Raw genomic sequence first — 14,105 nt, forward strand, 5'->3', positions numbered from 1 at the left:
ATGCTTTAATTTTGATTACCCCTTCCCACCTTATGAATATTTGCTATAATTATCCCATACTTTAATTCTTCTAATCATTAACCTCTCAAATTACAATGTTGTTTTAGATTCACCCATTTATTTAACATTTTCTTGGCTCATCATTTCTTCCTGAATCTCAGACTTCCCTGGGGCTCATTCTTCTTTCTTGAGTACATCTTCTAGAAATTCTTTCTGAAAGAGTGTCTCAATTTTTATTTTCTGAATATTGCCTTAAGTTTATTCTTGTTCTTGATAGACAATTTCTATGGTCATATCATTCTTGATGGTTATTTCCTTTCTGCTTAAAAAAAAATTCCATTATATTCAGATTTTTCATCGTGCCTATTTGGAAACCAGATGTCAATCTAACTTTCTCCTTTGCCTTTGCCAGTAATCTATCTTTTTTTCCCTAGCTGCTTTTAAGATTTTCTTTCTTTTTCCCCTTTCTCTTCCCTTCCCTTCCCTCTCTCTTTCTGTCCTTCCTTCCTTCCTTCCTTCCTTCCTTCCTTCCTTCCTTCCTTCCTTCCTTCCATGTACTGCAGTATCATTACAATATGTCTATCTGCCTTGTATTTCTTTTTATTTATTCTGCTTGGGATTCATTGGGATCCTTAAATCTGAGGGTTTCTGTCTTTTGTAAATTCATAATAATTCTTTGTCAACATCTCTTTGAATATTGCTTCTACATTTTCTCTATTATTTCTTTCTTGTACTCTGATTTGATATAAGTTAGATATCTTAATTATAGGCTTCTTTCTCAAATATACATGTTCACTGATATTTTTTCTTTAAGGTTTAATAGCTTAAAACTTGCAGATCTCTGGTAGTTTTATAACTAAGTATATTCAAAATATTTTGGTTAAGAGCATTTTTTTTATTTTAATGTTTTTTTATTATATTATGTTAGTCACCATACAGTACATCCCTGGTTTCTGATGTAAAGTTCAATGCATTTTAATAACAAAACCAGCATATGTTACTGCAAATCCAGTCTTGCTCAGTGAAACCAATGGCAGCATAGCTGGGCCCTTATCTTAAATATATTCAGTGCACACTTCTTGAACTGTCTCAGCATCTGCAGTGTTGAGTCCAGATTTTCTACTTTTGCTTTACCTAGCCTAACATTTACCTACCAATATCATTACAATTTGGACTCGAACCATAGGGTTGCAACAACATATTTGTTTTTAGAAGAATTTTGGCTTGTGAACTTTATTTTCAGTGATATGTATCCATAGTCAGATCTATTCTTTTCAAACAATATGTAACATGTCTGCAACAATGGCTGATTCATAACTCATACAGATTCCCCACAAGCCTGTATCTGTGTAGGAAATACGGAAAGACTGGAAGCTATGACAGAGGTTGCCATGACAAATGAGCTTGGCTGGCTTGCTAGATAAATTTATTCCTCCTCTGAAATGGCATTCCTAGTTGTCAATCAGTGTGTTTATAACCATGAAAGAGATTGTATATGGATACGCCTAGCCAACAGTTTCAACAGCTCTTGCAAGGCGTGCCAAAGCCACCTTGTCATCTTCATTCAGTTCTTACTTCCAATGAATTTGCAAGGAGGCAGGGTTGGTATTTCTCCTTTGTGTGTAGACAAAAAGTCACAAAAATGAAACCTTGCTAACTCAAGCTATTCATCATAGGAAACTCCTCCAGTCACAGTAGGGACTCTTCTTGGCCCTTTGTAATATGTGGTGACATAGTTCACTAAGTCCTTATGATTTTTAGGTTTGATATTTTCCATTGGTCCCCAAACTGTCCATCCAAGTGCAGTATTTTGATAAGTTGTGGAATGTAGATAATAAAAACCAACTTCTTGGCTTTGACTCTGTTTCTCCCAATGTACTGTTTTTTTATTATATCAACAAGAATTTCTAAAGCTGTTGGCAAATCTTTAAAGAGTTCTTTGGCAAATATATGGTCTACTTTCTGGTGGTATAAGCATTGAAATGAGCACCTATGCTTTCATTTTTAAGTTCCAGATCTAATTTGGTTCTCTTCTTGGTGCCCTTGAAATCCATACGTTCCAGAGAATAAAATGTTCCATTATTCTTCTTATTTTCACTTAAGCTTCCAAGATCAATCAATCAAAGCCCAACTGTGTAATGAGAATCCAGAGTCTTCAGAGGCCACTACATCCATTTTCAAACATGTTATTCATCCCTCGGGATCATCCAGAGCAACCTGTGTAGTGCCTTATGTATTTCATTGGCACCTCTGATCGGGAGTCTCTCAGAGAAACCCTAGAGCATGGGCAACAGCATGACTCAAATGTCTACTGCTACCATCTCCTCCCCATGTCTTAACTTCCATTTAATTTTTTTTCAATTTCTTTTTCCCTCTTCTGTACATTGATTAACTCTTCAGTTCTTTCGTCCAGTTCATTCTTTCTTTCATTGTATCTAATGTTACATACATCTACTGAGTTTTTAGTTTCATTTATTATGTGGGTTTTTTTTCACCTGGAAGTTCTAGTTGGTTCTTTTTTTCAAATCTACCTGATCATATTTCGTAGTTCTTATACCTTGTTACACCTCAAACATTCTTTTTGTAAAAATAAGTATATCAAACCTATTTTATATTTCTTAATTGATAATTCCAATATCAGCTATTTTTGTAACTATAATCCTGTTGTTTGTTATTTCTACTTATTCAAATGACTTGTTTCCTCTTGTGTTTTGTGTTTTTATATTTCAGTGAGTCTATAATTACCTGAGGAAATATTTGAGGCCTTGGTTTCAGGTATGCATATTTACCTAGGAGAGCATTAGTAATCTTGAGTCACTTCAAATTAAATTCTAAGGTTAGGTTTTTGGGGATCACATATGTAGTGTGAATTGTAGATTCTGGCTCTAAACCCTCATGAGAACCACTTGTGAATAGGAATTTTAGATTCAGAGTCAAGATTGAGATTAAAAAGTTTCTTTACTATTTTCTTTTGTGGGCTAGATTTTCTTCTTTTGGTTTACCCTCACATTAAAGATGTCAACTTCTGGGTCCTAGCCTATTATTTAGGGATTTTTTTTCTGTGTTCACCCTGTTCAGCTCCTAAGCATTGCATTTTATCCCTCGTTGATTTCCATTAAAATGAAGACTCTAGGCCACCAGGAATAAGTAAATGTCTTCAGGGTGCCATTGCTTCAGGGAGTTACCTCTGAAAATTTGTGTTTTCTTATATTTTTTTTAAAGATTTTTTAAATTTATTCGACAGAGATAGAGGCAGCCAGCGAGAGAGGGAACACAAGCAGGAGGAGTGGGAGAAAAAGAAGCAGGCTCATAGCGGAGGAGCCTGATGTGGGGCTCGATCCCATAACGCTGGAATCACGCCCTGAGCCGAAGGCAGACACTTAACCGCTGTGCCACCCAGGCGCCCCTGTGTTTTCTTATATTTTTAGACTCTGATGATTTCCATTATTTTCCTCACAGTTCATTTAAGCATTTTAACATCTTTTATCCAGTGTTTTAAGGCGTCATAAGCCAGGAAGATTCTTCATAATATTTATTCTTTAATTTGTGGGAAGTGAAAGTTTTGGCACTATTCTTAAAGACTGTAATTTACAAGGTTTCTTTTGTAAAGTAGGCTGAATTGAGGCATTGATATAGTTCTTCGCCTACCCCGATAAAGAAAATCCTCCGAGCACTCAAACTCCTGAACTTTTGGAGCCACATTATCATTTTATCTCACTATAGCATGGCTGCTACAGTACTAGTGCAATGATGGACAACTTCTGCCAGTAGAAGACAGACAAAATATAGAGAGAATGATGAGGAACAGTGTATGGTGCATGGATCAGCACCCAGCATGAGTTACTTTGAGCTTCACAACAACCATTTCATTAAAATGGGTAACATTGTTTTCATTTTATAAATAAGAAACCTAAGCCTCAATGATGGTAAGTAACTCATCAGAAGGACACAGAAGGAGCTGGAATGTTCTGAAAGATCATCTTGGCATGTCTTCCTAGAGCAAGCCTTCAGAGGATCCTGTAGGTCAATCATTTACTCATTTAACTCATCATTTACTCATCCACCCATTCATCCATCCATTTGTGAATTCATTCAGTAAACCTTTCTTGAGAACTTGCCATGCGTGTGACACTGTGCTAGGTACTGACAAACAAAATGGGTAAGACAAAGAGCTTACATTCTCATATGGGAAGATATAGAAACAATTTTAATATATTGTGGTGAGTTAAATGATAGGGGTTATAAGAACATTGGGAAGGACATCACCACTGAGACCAGCTCATGTATAGCTTTGGGGTGGGAAAAGGGAAGGTGGTTGCTGACTGAAATGGGTGGTGAGATAGAGGATAGAGGCAAAGATGGAGCATTCTTGTAGGAGCTGGCTCCTCCTTTTTCTCTGAAAGAAGGGGAAATAATAAGAGCTTAAAACTATCGCCTTTAAAAAGGATTTATTCCACATAGTTATCAGCACAAAAGCTTTTCAGGTTCAACCACTTGCTCGATGGAACAGATCAGTGTTGGTTTGGTCCAGCCTGTGATCTTTTCTGGAATTGAAACATCACACAGAGGAACGACTTGTCTGGTGCAAGTGTTTTCAACTGCATTTTCCTCTTGATTGTTCAAGCCCTTATATCAGAAGCTCTAATCCAATTTTCTCATACTTCATCTCCCTACTGGCCAACAAAGCTTCCATGCTGGGTCCTGCAAAATTAAGTTATAAGCTTTTCTTCCACCAAAGGTTCAAATCTGAGCACAGATGTCAGAGTTAATCCAGTTACCCTGGTACTCTTAAACCCCTAAAAAAGTAGATTTGTCTTGATGCCTTTTTAATGGTATGGAATTTTCCTCCACTCAGCAATTTTCTTCACTTTCTTGGTTATACCTAATTGGGTTTATCTTTGTCTGAACCAACATGATGGACAGACCTTTTGGCAAGTGGACTGTGTTTATTTCTAGGGCTTAAAATGTGGGTCATAGACAGTGCTAGAGACTAAATTTCCACTGGGAATCCCTATTCCCACTCTAGCTGTTTGTTCTGAAAACAAAACTGTCATCAATGACCCTGGAAAAGAGAAGCTGGAGCTTTAAGGATGTTGTAGAAGTTACATGATATTACAGCTAAACTGAGTATGCCCAGTGGTGTTAATTGGGGTCAACTTCCAACATGCTTTTAAGTTCTGTGATTGCTACCACTACAGCCCAAGTCTCTTAAAGACTGCATATTTATCAGTAGTCTAACCCAAACCCTGGTCTTTTAGATAAGTCATTTACCATTATAGCTGAACATAGAATTTGAGATTGGGGTCTTTCCCAACTCAGCTTCTGCTGAATGATCTCAACTCAGTCCCTTCTATCTATAATTCTTGGCAGTGCAGTTTGGACAGGACCAAAAGACTTGTATCAAATTCTGACTATAACACTTTTTAAATGTATGACCTTGGGCAAATGACTCAACCTTCATTAGCTTCTTCATGTGTAGAATTGTACAATCATGTTCATCTCAAAGGTTTCTTGGAGGACTAAGTGAAATGTGTGTGAAGCACCTAGCATAGGGCAAGAGTGAGTGCTCAATAAATAAAGTAAGTAGTGTCATTCTGATTTCCTTACTAATAAGAGCATCATGTCTTCCATTTTACCAAGAATGAGTCACTGACTGATTGCCAAGAAAAGAGAGACTACAGATTTAGGTTTAAGATTGTATGGAGAGCAGTAATGAGAAGTCAAATTGGGGACTGGTAGACTGATTTCCTACACTCACCTCTGCCTAGTCTTTGGCAAATACTTTAATGGGAAGGACATTCAGAAGGTGAGAGAGTTTGAAATTATGCCATTGTTTTGCAGTCCTGATCCTGTCTGTTGCCATAGCTTGAGTCCATCATCCCCATTGTGTACAGGTCTCTGTTGCCTGCAGTGCCTCTTTGCTTCTCACTCCAGGATCCTTGAGATCACTTTGTCTTTTGTGCCAGAAGTTGGGTCTTAAACTAAAAGAGCTCTGTTGAGTGTGTTGATGAAGGAGGCAAGCTGAAAAGTGACTGTAAGAAAAGCCCAGCCACATTTGTGTGCTGGGTACTGTGCTAGGAATGTAGGAACAATGGCCATGAAACAGCATCTCTGTCCTCAAATTGCTCACCATAGTTCAATGCATGAGACTGACCAGCGCACAGGCAATGCCGTTGCAGAGCAGTGAGTGCCACATAGGTTTCAACATAGGGTTCTGGGAGTCACAGCCCAGATATAGGGACATCAGTGCTCAAAGGAAAATGTGTAAATAAGGAGTCAGCCGACAGAGCTGACATGTGTGCACGTGCATGCACGCGCCCCTGTGTGTTTAGTGGGCTATAAGGTGGGGGTAGGAATGTGAGGAAGAGACAGAGATGGGGCATTTGGAAAATGCGTCTGGTGTGAAGGTACACCTTTTGGGGTGCTTAGAGGTGAGAGGTGCAAGGGATATTTGAGGAACTGTTTGCCCAACTGCTACTGACGCTCCACCTTGCCTCTCTGGTGTCTGGTGAGTGGACTCTTTTGCCTGCGGAAGATTCCCTGGTGACCTGCCCAGCAGCAAGCTGGAGGATTCCTCTGCTCTGAAGATCCACGGTGAGAGCCAAGTCCTTCTCTCACTTCATCTCTTTGGTATTCTTCTTTTCTCTCTTCCTCTTCCTTTACTTCCCTAAAGGTTTCTACTGCAACTCTGTGCTATGTTGGAGGAGTTGCGCTGCAATGTAGGACTCTCGGGGAACAAACCCACAGGGGTAGGATCCGGGGTGCAGGCCATGACCTTCCTCTCTAGGCACACCTTGTTCATCAGGCGTGGACACATGCAATCTGAGCTTCCTGCTGTGTTGAGCCCCACGTTGGCCCTGGCCCCTAATCCCCAGGGCCTCCTTGCCAGCTTTCCTCTGAAAGAGGGCTTTTCTTTCAGCTCTTGTGTTCAGAAAAGAAACCACAGTGTTTCTTCCTGCATCCCAGTTCTGTCTCTCAACTCCCAACTGAAAGTGTTTTAGGTCATCAGTATCCTGACAAGAAAAATCATCCATAATCCACCATTCACAGAAGTATCTCTGCAACAATCTCAATCTCCCTCCTTCTTCCTCTCTCTCTTTTTCTCCCCAACTGCTCTCCCTTCTGTCTCCTCTCTCACTCTCCCTCTCTCTCCCCTTGTCTTTTCCCTCCTACCACATGCAAGAATCTCTTAGCTGTCTCTTCAACTTTCAAAAGCTTCTACAATTATCATTCTCCAGTTTCCCAGTCTCTCAGCCTTTTCCACGCAATCCCAAATTTATGTCTTTCTAAAAGCATAACTAATGTTTATTGAGATTCTAATATATGCTGTGTGCTTTATATATATATACACACATATGTACATATATACACGCATATATACACACACATTCACACACACACACACACACACACATATGATTATATCTACTTTTTTAAGTGAAAAAATTAAAGTTCAGAGATATAAAGTAATTTGACTAAGGTCACCAGCTAGTATATAGCTGAGAATTCAGTTCAAGTTTGACTCAAAATGAATACAAAATTCCTTTTGTATTTTATAATTTTTTTCTGAGTATGAAACATTTATGTAGAAAAATTCAAATAAAGACGTACCTCCCCATATCCTGCACCCTAACTCACCATTAACACTTTATGGTTTGTCTTCTGTCTTATCTTATGCAGTCTTAAATATATATTTATAAAATTGGCACATATAAATGCATGTATATATTTTTTCCAGCTTAATTGAGATATAATCTATAATAATATACACACATATAACCTTGTGTAAGTTTAAGGTATACAACGTGATAATTTGATACACATATATATTGCAAAATGATTGCCAAAATGAGGTAAGTTGACACATCTATCACCTCACATAATTATCTTTTTTGTACAAAGTTATATGAAAATATTTAAGTTCTAATATCTTATTAACTTTTAAGTACACAAAATAGTATTATTAGTATACTAGTCACCACACTGTGCATTAGACCGCCAGAACTTATTCACCTTATGACAGGAAGTTTGTACGCTGTGACCAACATCTTCCCATTTACCCCAATCTCCAGCCCCTGGCAACCACCATTCTACTTTCTATTTCTGGGTTTGGCTTTTTAATTCTATATATAAGTGATACCATACAATATTTGTCTATCTCTGTCTGACTTATTTCACTTAACATAATATGCATATAACATATGCATATATATTTTATATATAATATATATATTTTATACATATGTATATATATAATTTTCTACAAAAGATTAATTTCAGGCTAAATTTCACCTATTCACACCCTTATCAGAAGTATATATATAAGTGGTGTCCCACAGGTGCACACATTTCATTAATAAGTAGTTTTGCTATTTAAGCATGAAATAAAACTATTATTTTCCCTTTCAAAAAAAATAAATAAAATAAAATCATCCCACTGAAACTTTTCTAATAATAACTTCTTTAAAATATTTGTCAGTTGTTTGTTGATAAACAATTACCTCTTTGTTTGGATTTGTAATTCTTGGATTCCTACTACATTGAATATTTTTCAAATGTTTATTGATTGTTTATATTTGGTTTTTTTTAAAGATTTTATTTATTTATTTGACAGAGACAGAGACAGCCAGCGAGAGAGGGAACACAAAGCAGGGGGAGTGGGAGAGGAAGAAGCAGGCTCATAGCAGAGGAGCCTGACGTGGGGCTCGATCCGGTAACGCCGGAATCACGCCCTGAGATGAAGGCAGCCGCTTAACGACTGAGCCACTCAGGCACCCCAATTGTTTATATTTCTTAATGCCCTTTTCTTTAGAGCAAGATTTGGCAAACTACAGTCCATGGGCCAAATCTAGTTCTCAGTCTGTTTCTGTAAGCAGGACTTTATTGGGACACAGCCACACCTCTTTCATTTATGTATTTTCTATGACTGCTTTTGTGCCTTTTTTGCAGAGTTGCGTAATTGTGACAGAAACAATATGGTCTGCAAAGCCTAAAAAATTTACCATCTGGACATTTACAAAAAAGTTTGTTTACCCCTGCTCTAGAGAATGGACTCCTATCTCGTCAATCTCTTATTTCCTTTATCTTGGATTTTCGGTACTTTTCTCATGTGTCTTGAGTTGATTTTCTTCATGCTACTCATCCTCAGTAAAAGAGATATCTCTAGACTATGTGTTTGCCAATAAGCAGGATGCAGGGATTTCCCTTGATTGTCCTTGCTGAATGCCAGCCTTCTGGTTGAGTCCTTTCTCAGGTCTGCAGAAAAGTGATTGTACATTTTATGTGTAATTCCCAGTGTCCAGCTGGTGCTCATGTAACCTGGCTCCTAGATTCTAAGAGATTTTCTATCTCCATCCACAGTTTCTTTCATTGATATAAACCATTAGTGAAATCACTGGTATTTCTACTACTTTTGAAAGGCATTATGATTTAATTTTTAGAAACATGAATTCTGGAATCAGATTGTCTGGTTAAAGTATCAGGTCTACCACTTACTGTGAATTTGGGTAAATTACATTTTTTAAAAGATTTTATTTATTTAGTAGAGAGAGAGCATGGACAAGAGGGGGGACTAGCCCTGAGGAGAAGGAGAAGCAGTCTCCCCACTGAGCAGGGAGCGCCACGTGGGGCTCAATCCCAGGACCCTGAGATCATGACCCAAGCCGAAGGCAGACGCTGAACTGACTGAGCCACTCAGGAGCCCCAAATTTGGGTAAATTACTTTTACTTTTTGCCAGTTTCCTATCAACTGTAAAAGTCATGGGGATTATGTTATTATCTTTCTCATAATGGCTGTAAAAGAGACGGTGCTCACTGGGATATCCATGGGTTCCTCAACATTTCCCAGCCTCCCTTGGTGTGATTGGGACCATGTGGCTAGTTCTGGTCAGTGGCCTGGGAGTGGAAAGTTCACATGTTATTTCAAGACTGGGGCAGGTAAGAGCCAGTTTGCCCTCTGCATCCCTCTCTTTCTGTATAATAGTGCCGTTAGGTGGTATCTCAAGTTGGAGGAAGCCTGAGTCCTTGAGTTACCAGGTACAGGAGAGTCTCTGCTTACCCAAATCAAACCTTGAATGAACAAGAAATAAACTTGTGTTGTGCCAAAGATGGAGATTTAGAGTTATTTATTTTATTTTTACCACAACATAGCTTATGCTATTCTGACCAATACAGGGCTGTTATAAACATTAATTAATATATAAAAAGCACTTGGATGAATGTCTAGCATATTAAGTACTGTAAGAATGTTTTCCTTCTTACCCCTCTTCTTATTATTAAAAAGACAATAATTCTTAGCATAGACTCTTTTGCTTTTTACTCATACCTTTATCCCTCTACTTACTACTCTACTCATAAACACCTGCTTAAGGATGGATACACACACACACAACGTTGTCTTAGAGAAGTTAGTAGTCTATAAGTTGCTCTAGAATATGACTTAAAGTAAGTCTTAAGTAGGTCTTAAATATGACTCTGTGTCTCTGAGCAAGAGAAAGGAATATGTGTGTCTCGCTACCTTCTCTCAGGTTGCTAATAGTTCTCTCTGTTTCATGTGGGAACTCACAATCATTTTGTTTTCCCAGTCCACTTTCTCTTTTTTTAAAGTAATTATTATTATGTTATGTTAGTTACCATACAGTACATTATTAGTTTTTGATGTAGTGTTCCCTGATTCATTGTTTGCCTATAACACCCAGTGCTCCATGCAATACGTGCCCTCCTTAATACCCATCCCCGGGCTAGCCCATTCCCTCATCCGCCTTCCCTCTAAAACCCTCAGTTTGTTTCCTGGAGTCCATAGTCTCTCATGGTTCATCTCCCCCTCTGTCCCCCCTGCCTTCATTTTTCCCTTCCTTCTCTCCCCAGTACACTTTCACTCGCCTTACAGTTAGTAGAAATTTCTCCCAGATTCTGCAGGAGGCTGTTTTATCTCTCAGCGTTAATCATTTTCATCTTTTGCTGAGTCTCCATTGATTCTTTATCAAACCATCAGTCTTGTTTCTGCTCTCCACTGGTATTCATTGACTCACACCTTTTACACAGATTACATTCAGTCCATACATTCTTAATAAAGTTATTTTCATTCCAAAGCTGTTTGCTTTGATTACTTTTTCATTAGTTGGAACATGGAACACAGGAAAACAGATACGATTAAGAGAGTTGCTGAAGTTCAGTATTTTCAATCCCGTATATTGTTGCTCATTTCAAATAGCAAGCCATCCTTTGTTTCTTCTTTGACATATCAGTTATGCATAATTTAACTTTCTTGTTCTTGGAAAATGTAACCCTATTATTCACTGTCTACATCTGAGCTCCAGTGTCTCCATCTCTCCATGATGTTTTGGAGTCAGTAGGTTGAAGGAAGTGTAAATAGGCCAATGATTTAATTTGGGTGGAAAATGATTAGGGGGCAAATCATGAGGGGCTTTAAATGCCAAACTTAAGACTTTGCATTGTATGGAATGCAGTAACTCGATACAATATGCATTTTGGAATGATGATCCTGGTAAGAAACATGGAAGACAGTGAAGAGCAGGAAGATAAAGAGGCCCGGAACAGGGTGTATAAAAATGCGGGTGTGGCCCAAGAGCATTTGGTTTACCGATTCACCCTTCAGGGAATAGGAAGGAATGATAAGACAGTGGTGAGGAAGGTAGAACTGATAGGACTTGATGTGTGGTTGAAGAGACCATAGGGTGATTCTAGGTTTCTGACTTGAGTCACTGTGAGTTCAGGTGTTATTTATTTATCAAAATTCAGTCCACAAGAGGCAAAGGAGATTTTTGGAAAAGATAATTTCTCTTTTGGATGTGTCCTTTTTGAGATGCCTTTAAGACATCCTACTGGGATGTCTGAAAGGCCTTTGAATCTATAGGTCCGGAGCTCAGAGAAGGTAGCCGGAGTCGGGAGAAGTAGAGAAGTAGTTCAGTAATCTTCAGCGTAGGGGAGACAGCTGAGAGATGGCGGTGCTGCAGGTGGAACCCTGAGGTGTGCGAATAGGCAGCTGGGACCTGAGGAATAGCAGCAGTGTTACTAAAGGTTAGCATTAGTCTGCTGTGCCCATGACACCCTGGGGATTCCCGGAGATTCTAAAGCGGAGAGAATCTTAATGGAGAAGAAATAGATGTTCAGCTGATGGGGCTCTGGAGACAGCAAACACTGACATATTAAAGGGATCTCATTAGCACCTACAGGCGGAACGGCTTACCCATTTGTCCTCCAGGGATTATTTTACTATTCCAGAACAGAAAGGCTTCATGTTTTTCTCTTCAAAGCACTATCTTGGTCTTTTTCCTCTCTCATCCACACAGAGCTTATTGCCCCATATGGAGGCAGAGTGTTGGTGAAAATAGCAGGGACTCTAGAAACTTTCATTTTAGATATAAAGTCTGGGTAGAAACTTACTAACTAGGTAAAATTGGTAAAACTGTTTTGCTTCCCCAAGCCTTGGTTTCCTTGGGAACCTCACATATTGTTGAGAAGATTAAATAAGGTAATATAAAAAAATATTTGACACAGTTTTCTTTCTTTATTTTAATTGATTGGCACTTTTATGCTTTAATGTCAGGTTGTCATCCAGAGACATTTTTTCCCCCACAAAAGAGCACTAATGTTGTACTGCCTCCTGGCAAAGGTTCCAGTACCTTTCACTGAGGTCCAAGAACCTGACCTTCATTTTAATGAGTGTTGGCTTTAGCTTCCTTTCAGGTGTGCATCTGATAGACTGTGACTAATTAAACAGGGTTCTCTTTCACTTTGATGAAGTTCCAGAAAACCATTCAACAAAACAGATGGGTTCCCTCCACCTTTTATGTAGACCTTGGAAATAGCAGTCAAATCTTCTGGTAGTTCAGTCTTTTCTAATGCAACTTCTTTTTTTCTGAGCGCTGTGGACAGAGATCTCTGCTGCCTCTGCTTCTCTTCCTGCCCATGAAGGTTCATCCATCTCCTTCATCTCTTTGAGATTTGTGACCTCGAATTCCTCTTTTACTTATCCCTATGGTCACTGATCGAACTTCACATCCTCTCAGGAGTTCTTGGTCTGGGGAATTATGTGGATTCCTCTAATCTTTTGTAAATGATATAACCATTTTATTGGGATGTTCAAATACTTGGTAAAAGATAGGGCTCTGTCCACCAAAACACTGTGGTCATAGTTTGGTTATGGCCTCATTGAGAAAAGTAATCTTCTTAACTTCGGGAGATGAATTTTGATGGTTCTTATATTTTCTTTATGTCTACTTCAAGCTAGATTCTTAAATTGTGTGGCTCCTTCCCTTTGTCATTATTAGCTTGGGACAAAGGGCATTGAGTATACTTGGGAAGGCTGACTCACAATCCCAGACCTTGAACCTCAGAGATATCTTAAAGGTGAAGCTTATGTATTTCCAAAGCAATATGGAAGAACCATTCTCTTTTGGACAGTCTTGTTGATTTTTAGGAAAACGAGCCATTACCACGATCTCTTTAATCCATGTCGTTGTTTGATATCTCTTTGTCCCTTGCAACAGTTAAATACTTAGTGTTTTATATCCTAAAGTGACCTGTATCAGACTATAGAGTACTTTGTTTTATCTTAACTACCTTCAGAAAAATGACCAAAGCTACTATCCTCATAGGCATCTTTCCTTGTAAGTCCTATTGCTCTAAACTATTTTAAAATGAGTAACTGGTGGAAAATGGTTTTATAACTTTTGTGAACAGCATCATAGCCTACTGAGAAGTTTTTTTTTTTTAACATAATCATGGCCTCCTTTTTTATCTCCGGAGTTGCCCTTCTGTTTTCTGAAGTTACTTTAAGGATCATCTTTCAGAAGGAAAACAACCTCACATATAAACCACTTCTGAGCCTGTTTATCCAGAGTGGAGAGTAAGGATACTATTAGGTGTGAAAAAACAATTAATTTCATGGGTATTAAGCAGTAGTTCCAGGATTCATCTTCTGGGGCAAAGTTCCTCAGGCCGCTGTTGAACAAAAGGATGTTGATACAATGCCCCTGAGGAAGACAAGAGGCTAGATTGAATAGTGCTGAGTTTGTTTTTTGAATAAATATTGAGAAAGATGCACCATTTACTTTTCATCTTTTCACCTGTATACCTGATTA

General features: G+C 38.5%; 1 pseudogene; it reads right to left on the reverse strand.

The window, feature by feature from the left end:
• Nucleotides 1–965: 965 nt before the first annotated feature.
• LOC100465495 lies at nucleotides 966–13,454 on the reverse strand (annotated as a pseudogene).
• Nucleotides 13,455–14,105: the final 651 nt, after the last annotated feature.

This window comes from Ailuropoda melanoleuca, chromosome 11, assembly GCF_002007445.2.
Source record: "Ailuropoda melanoleuca isolate Jingjing chromosome 11, ASM200744v2, whole genome shotgun sequence".
NCBI lineage: Eukaryota > Metazoa > Chordata > Mammalia > Carnivora > Ursidae > Ailuropoda > Ailuropoda melanoleuca.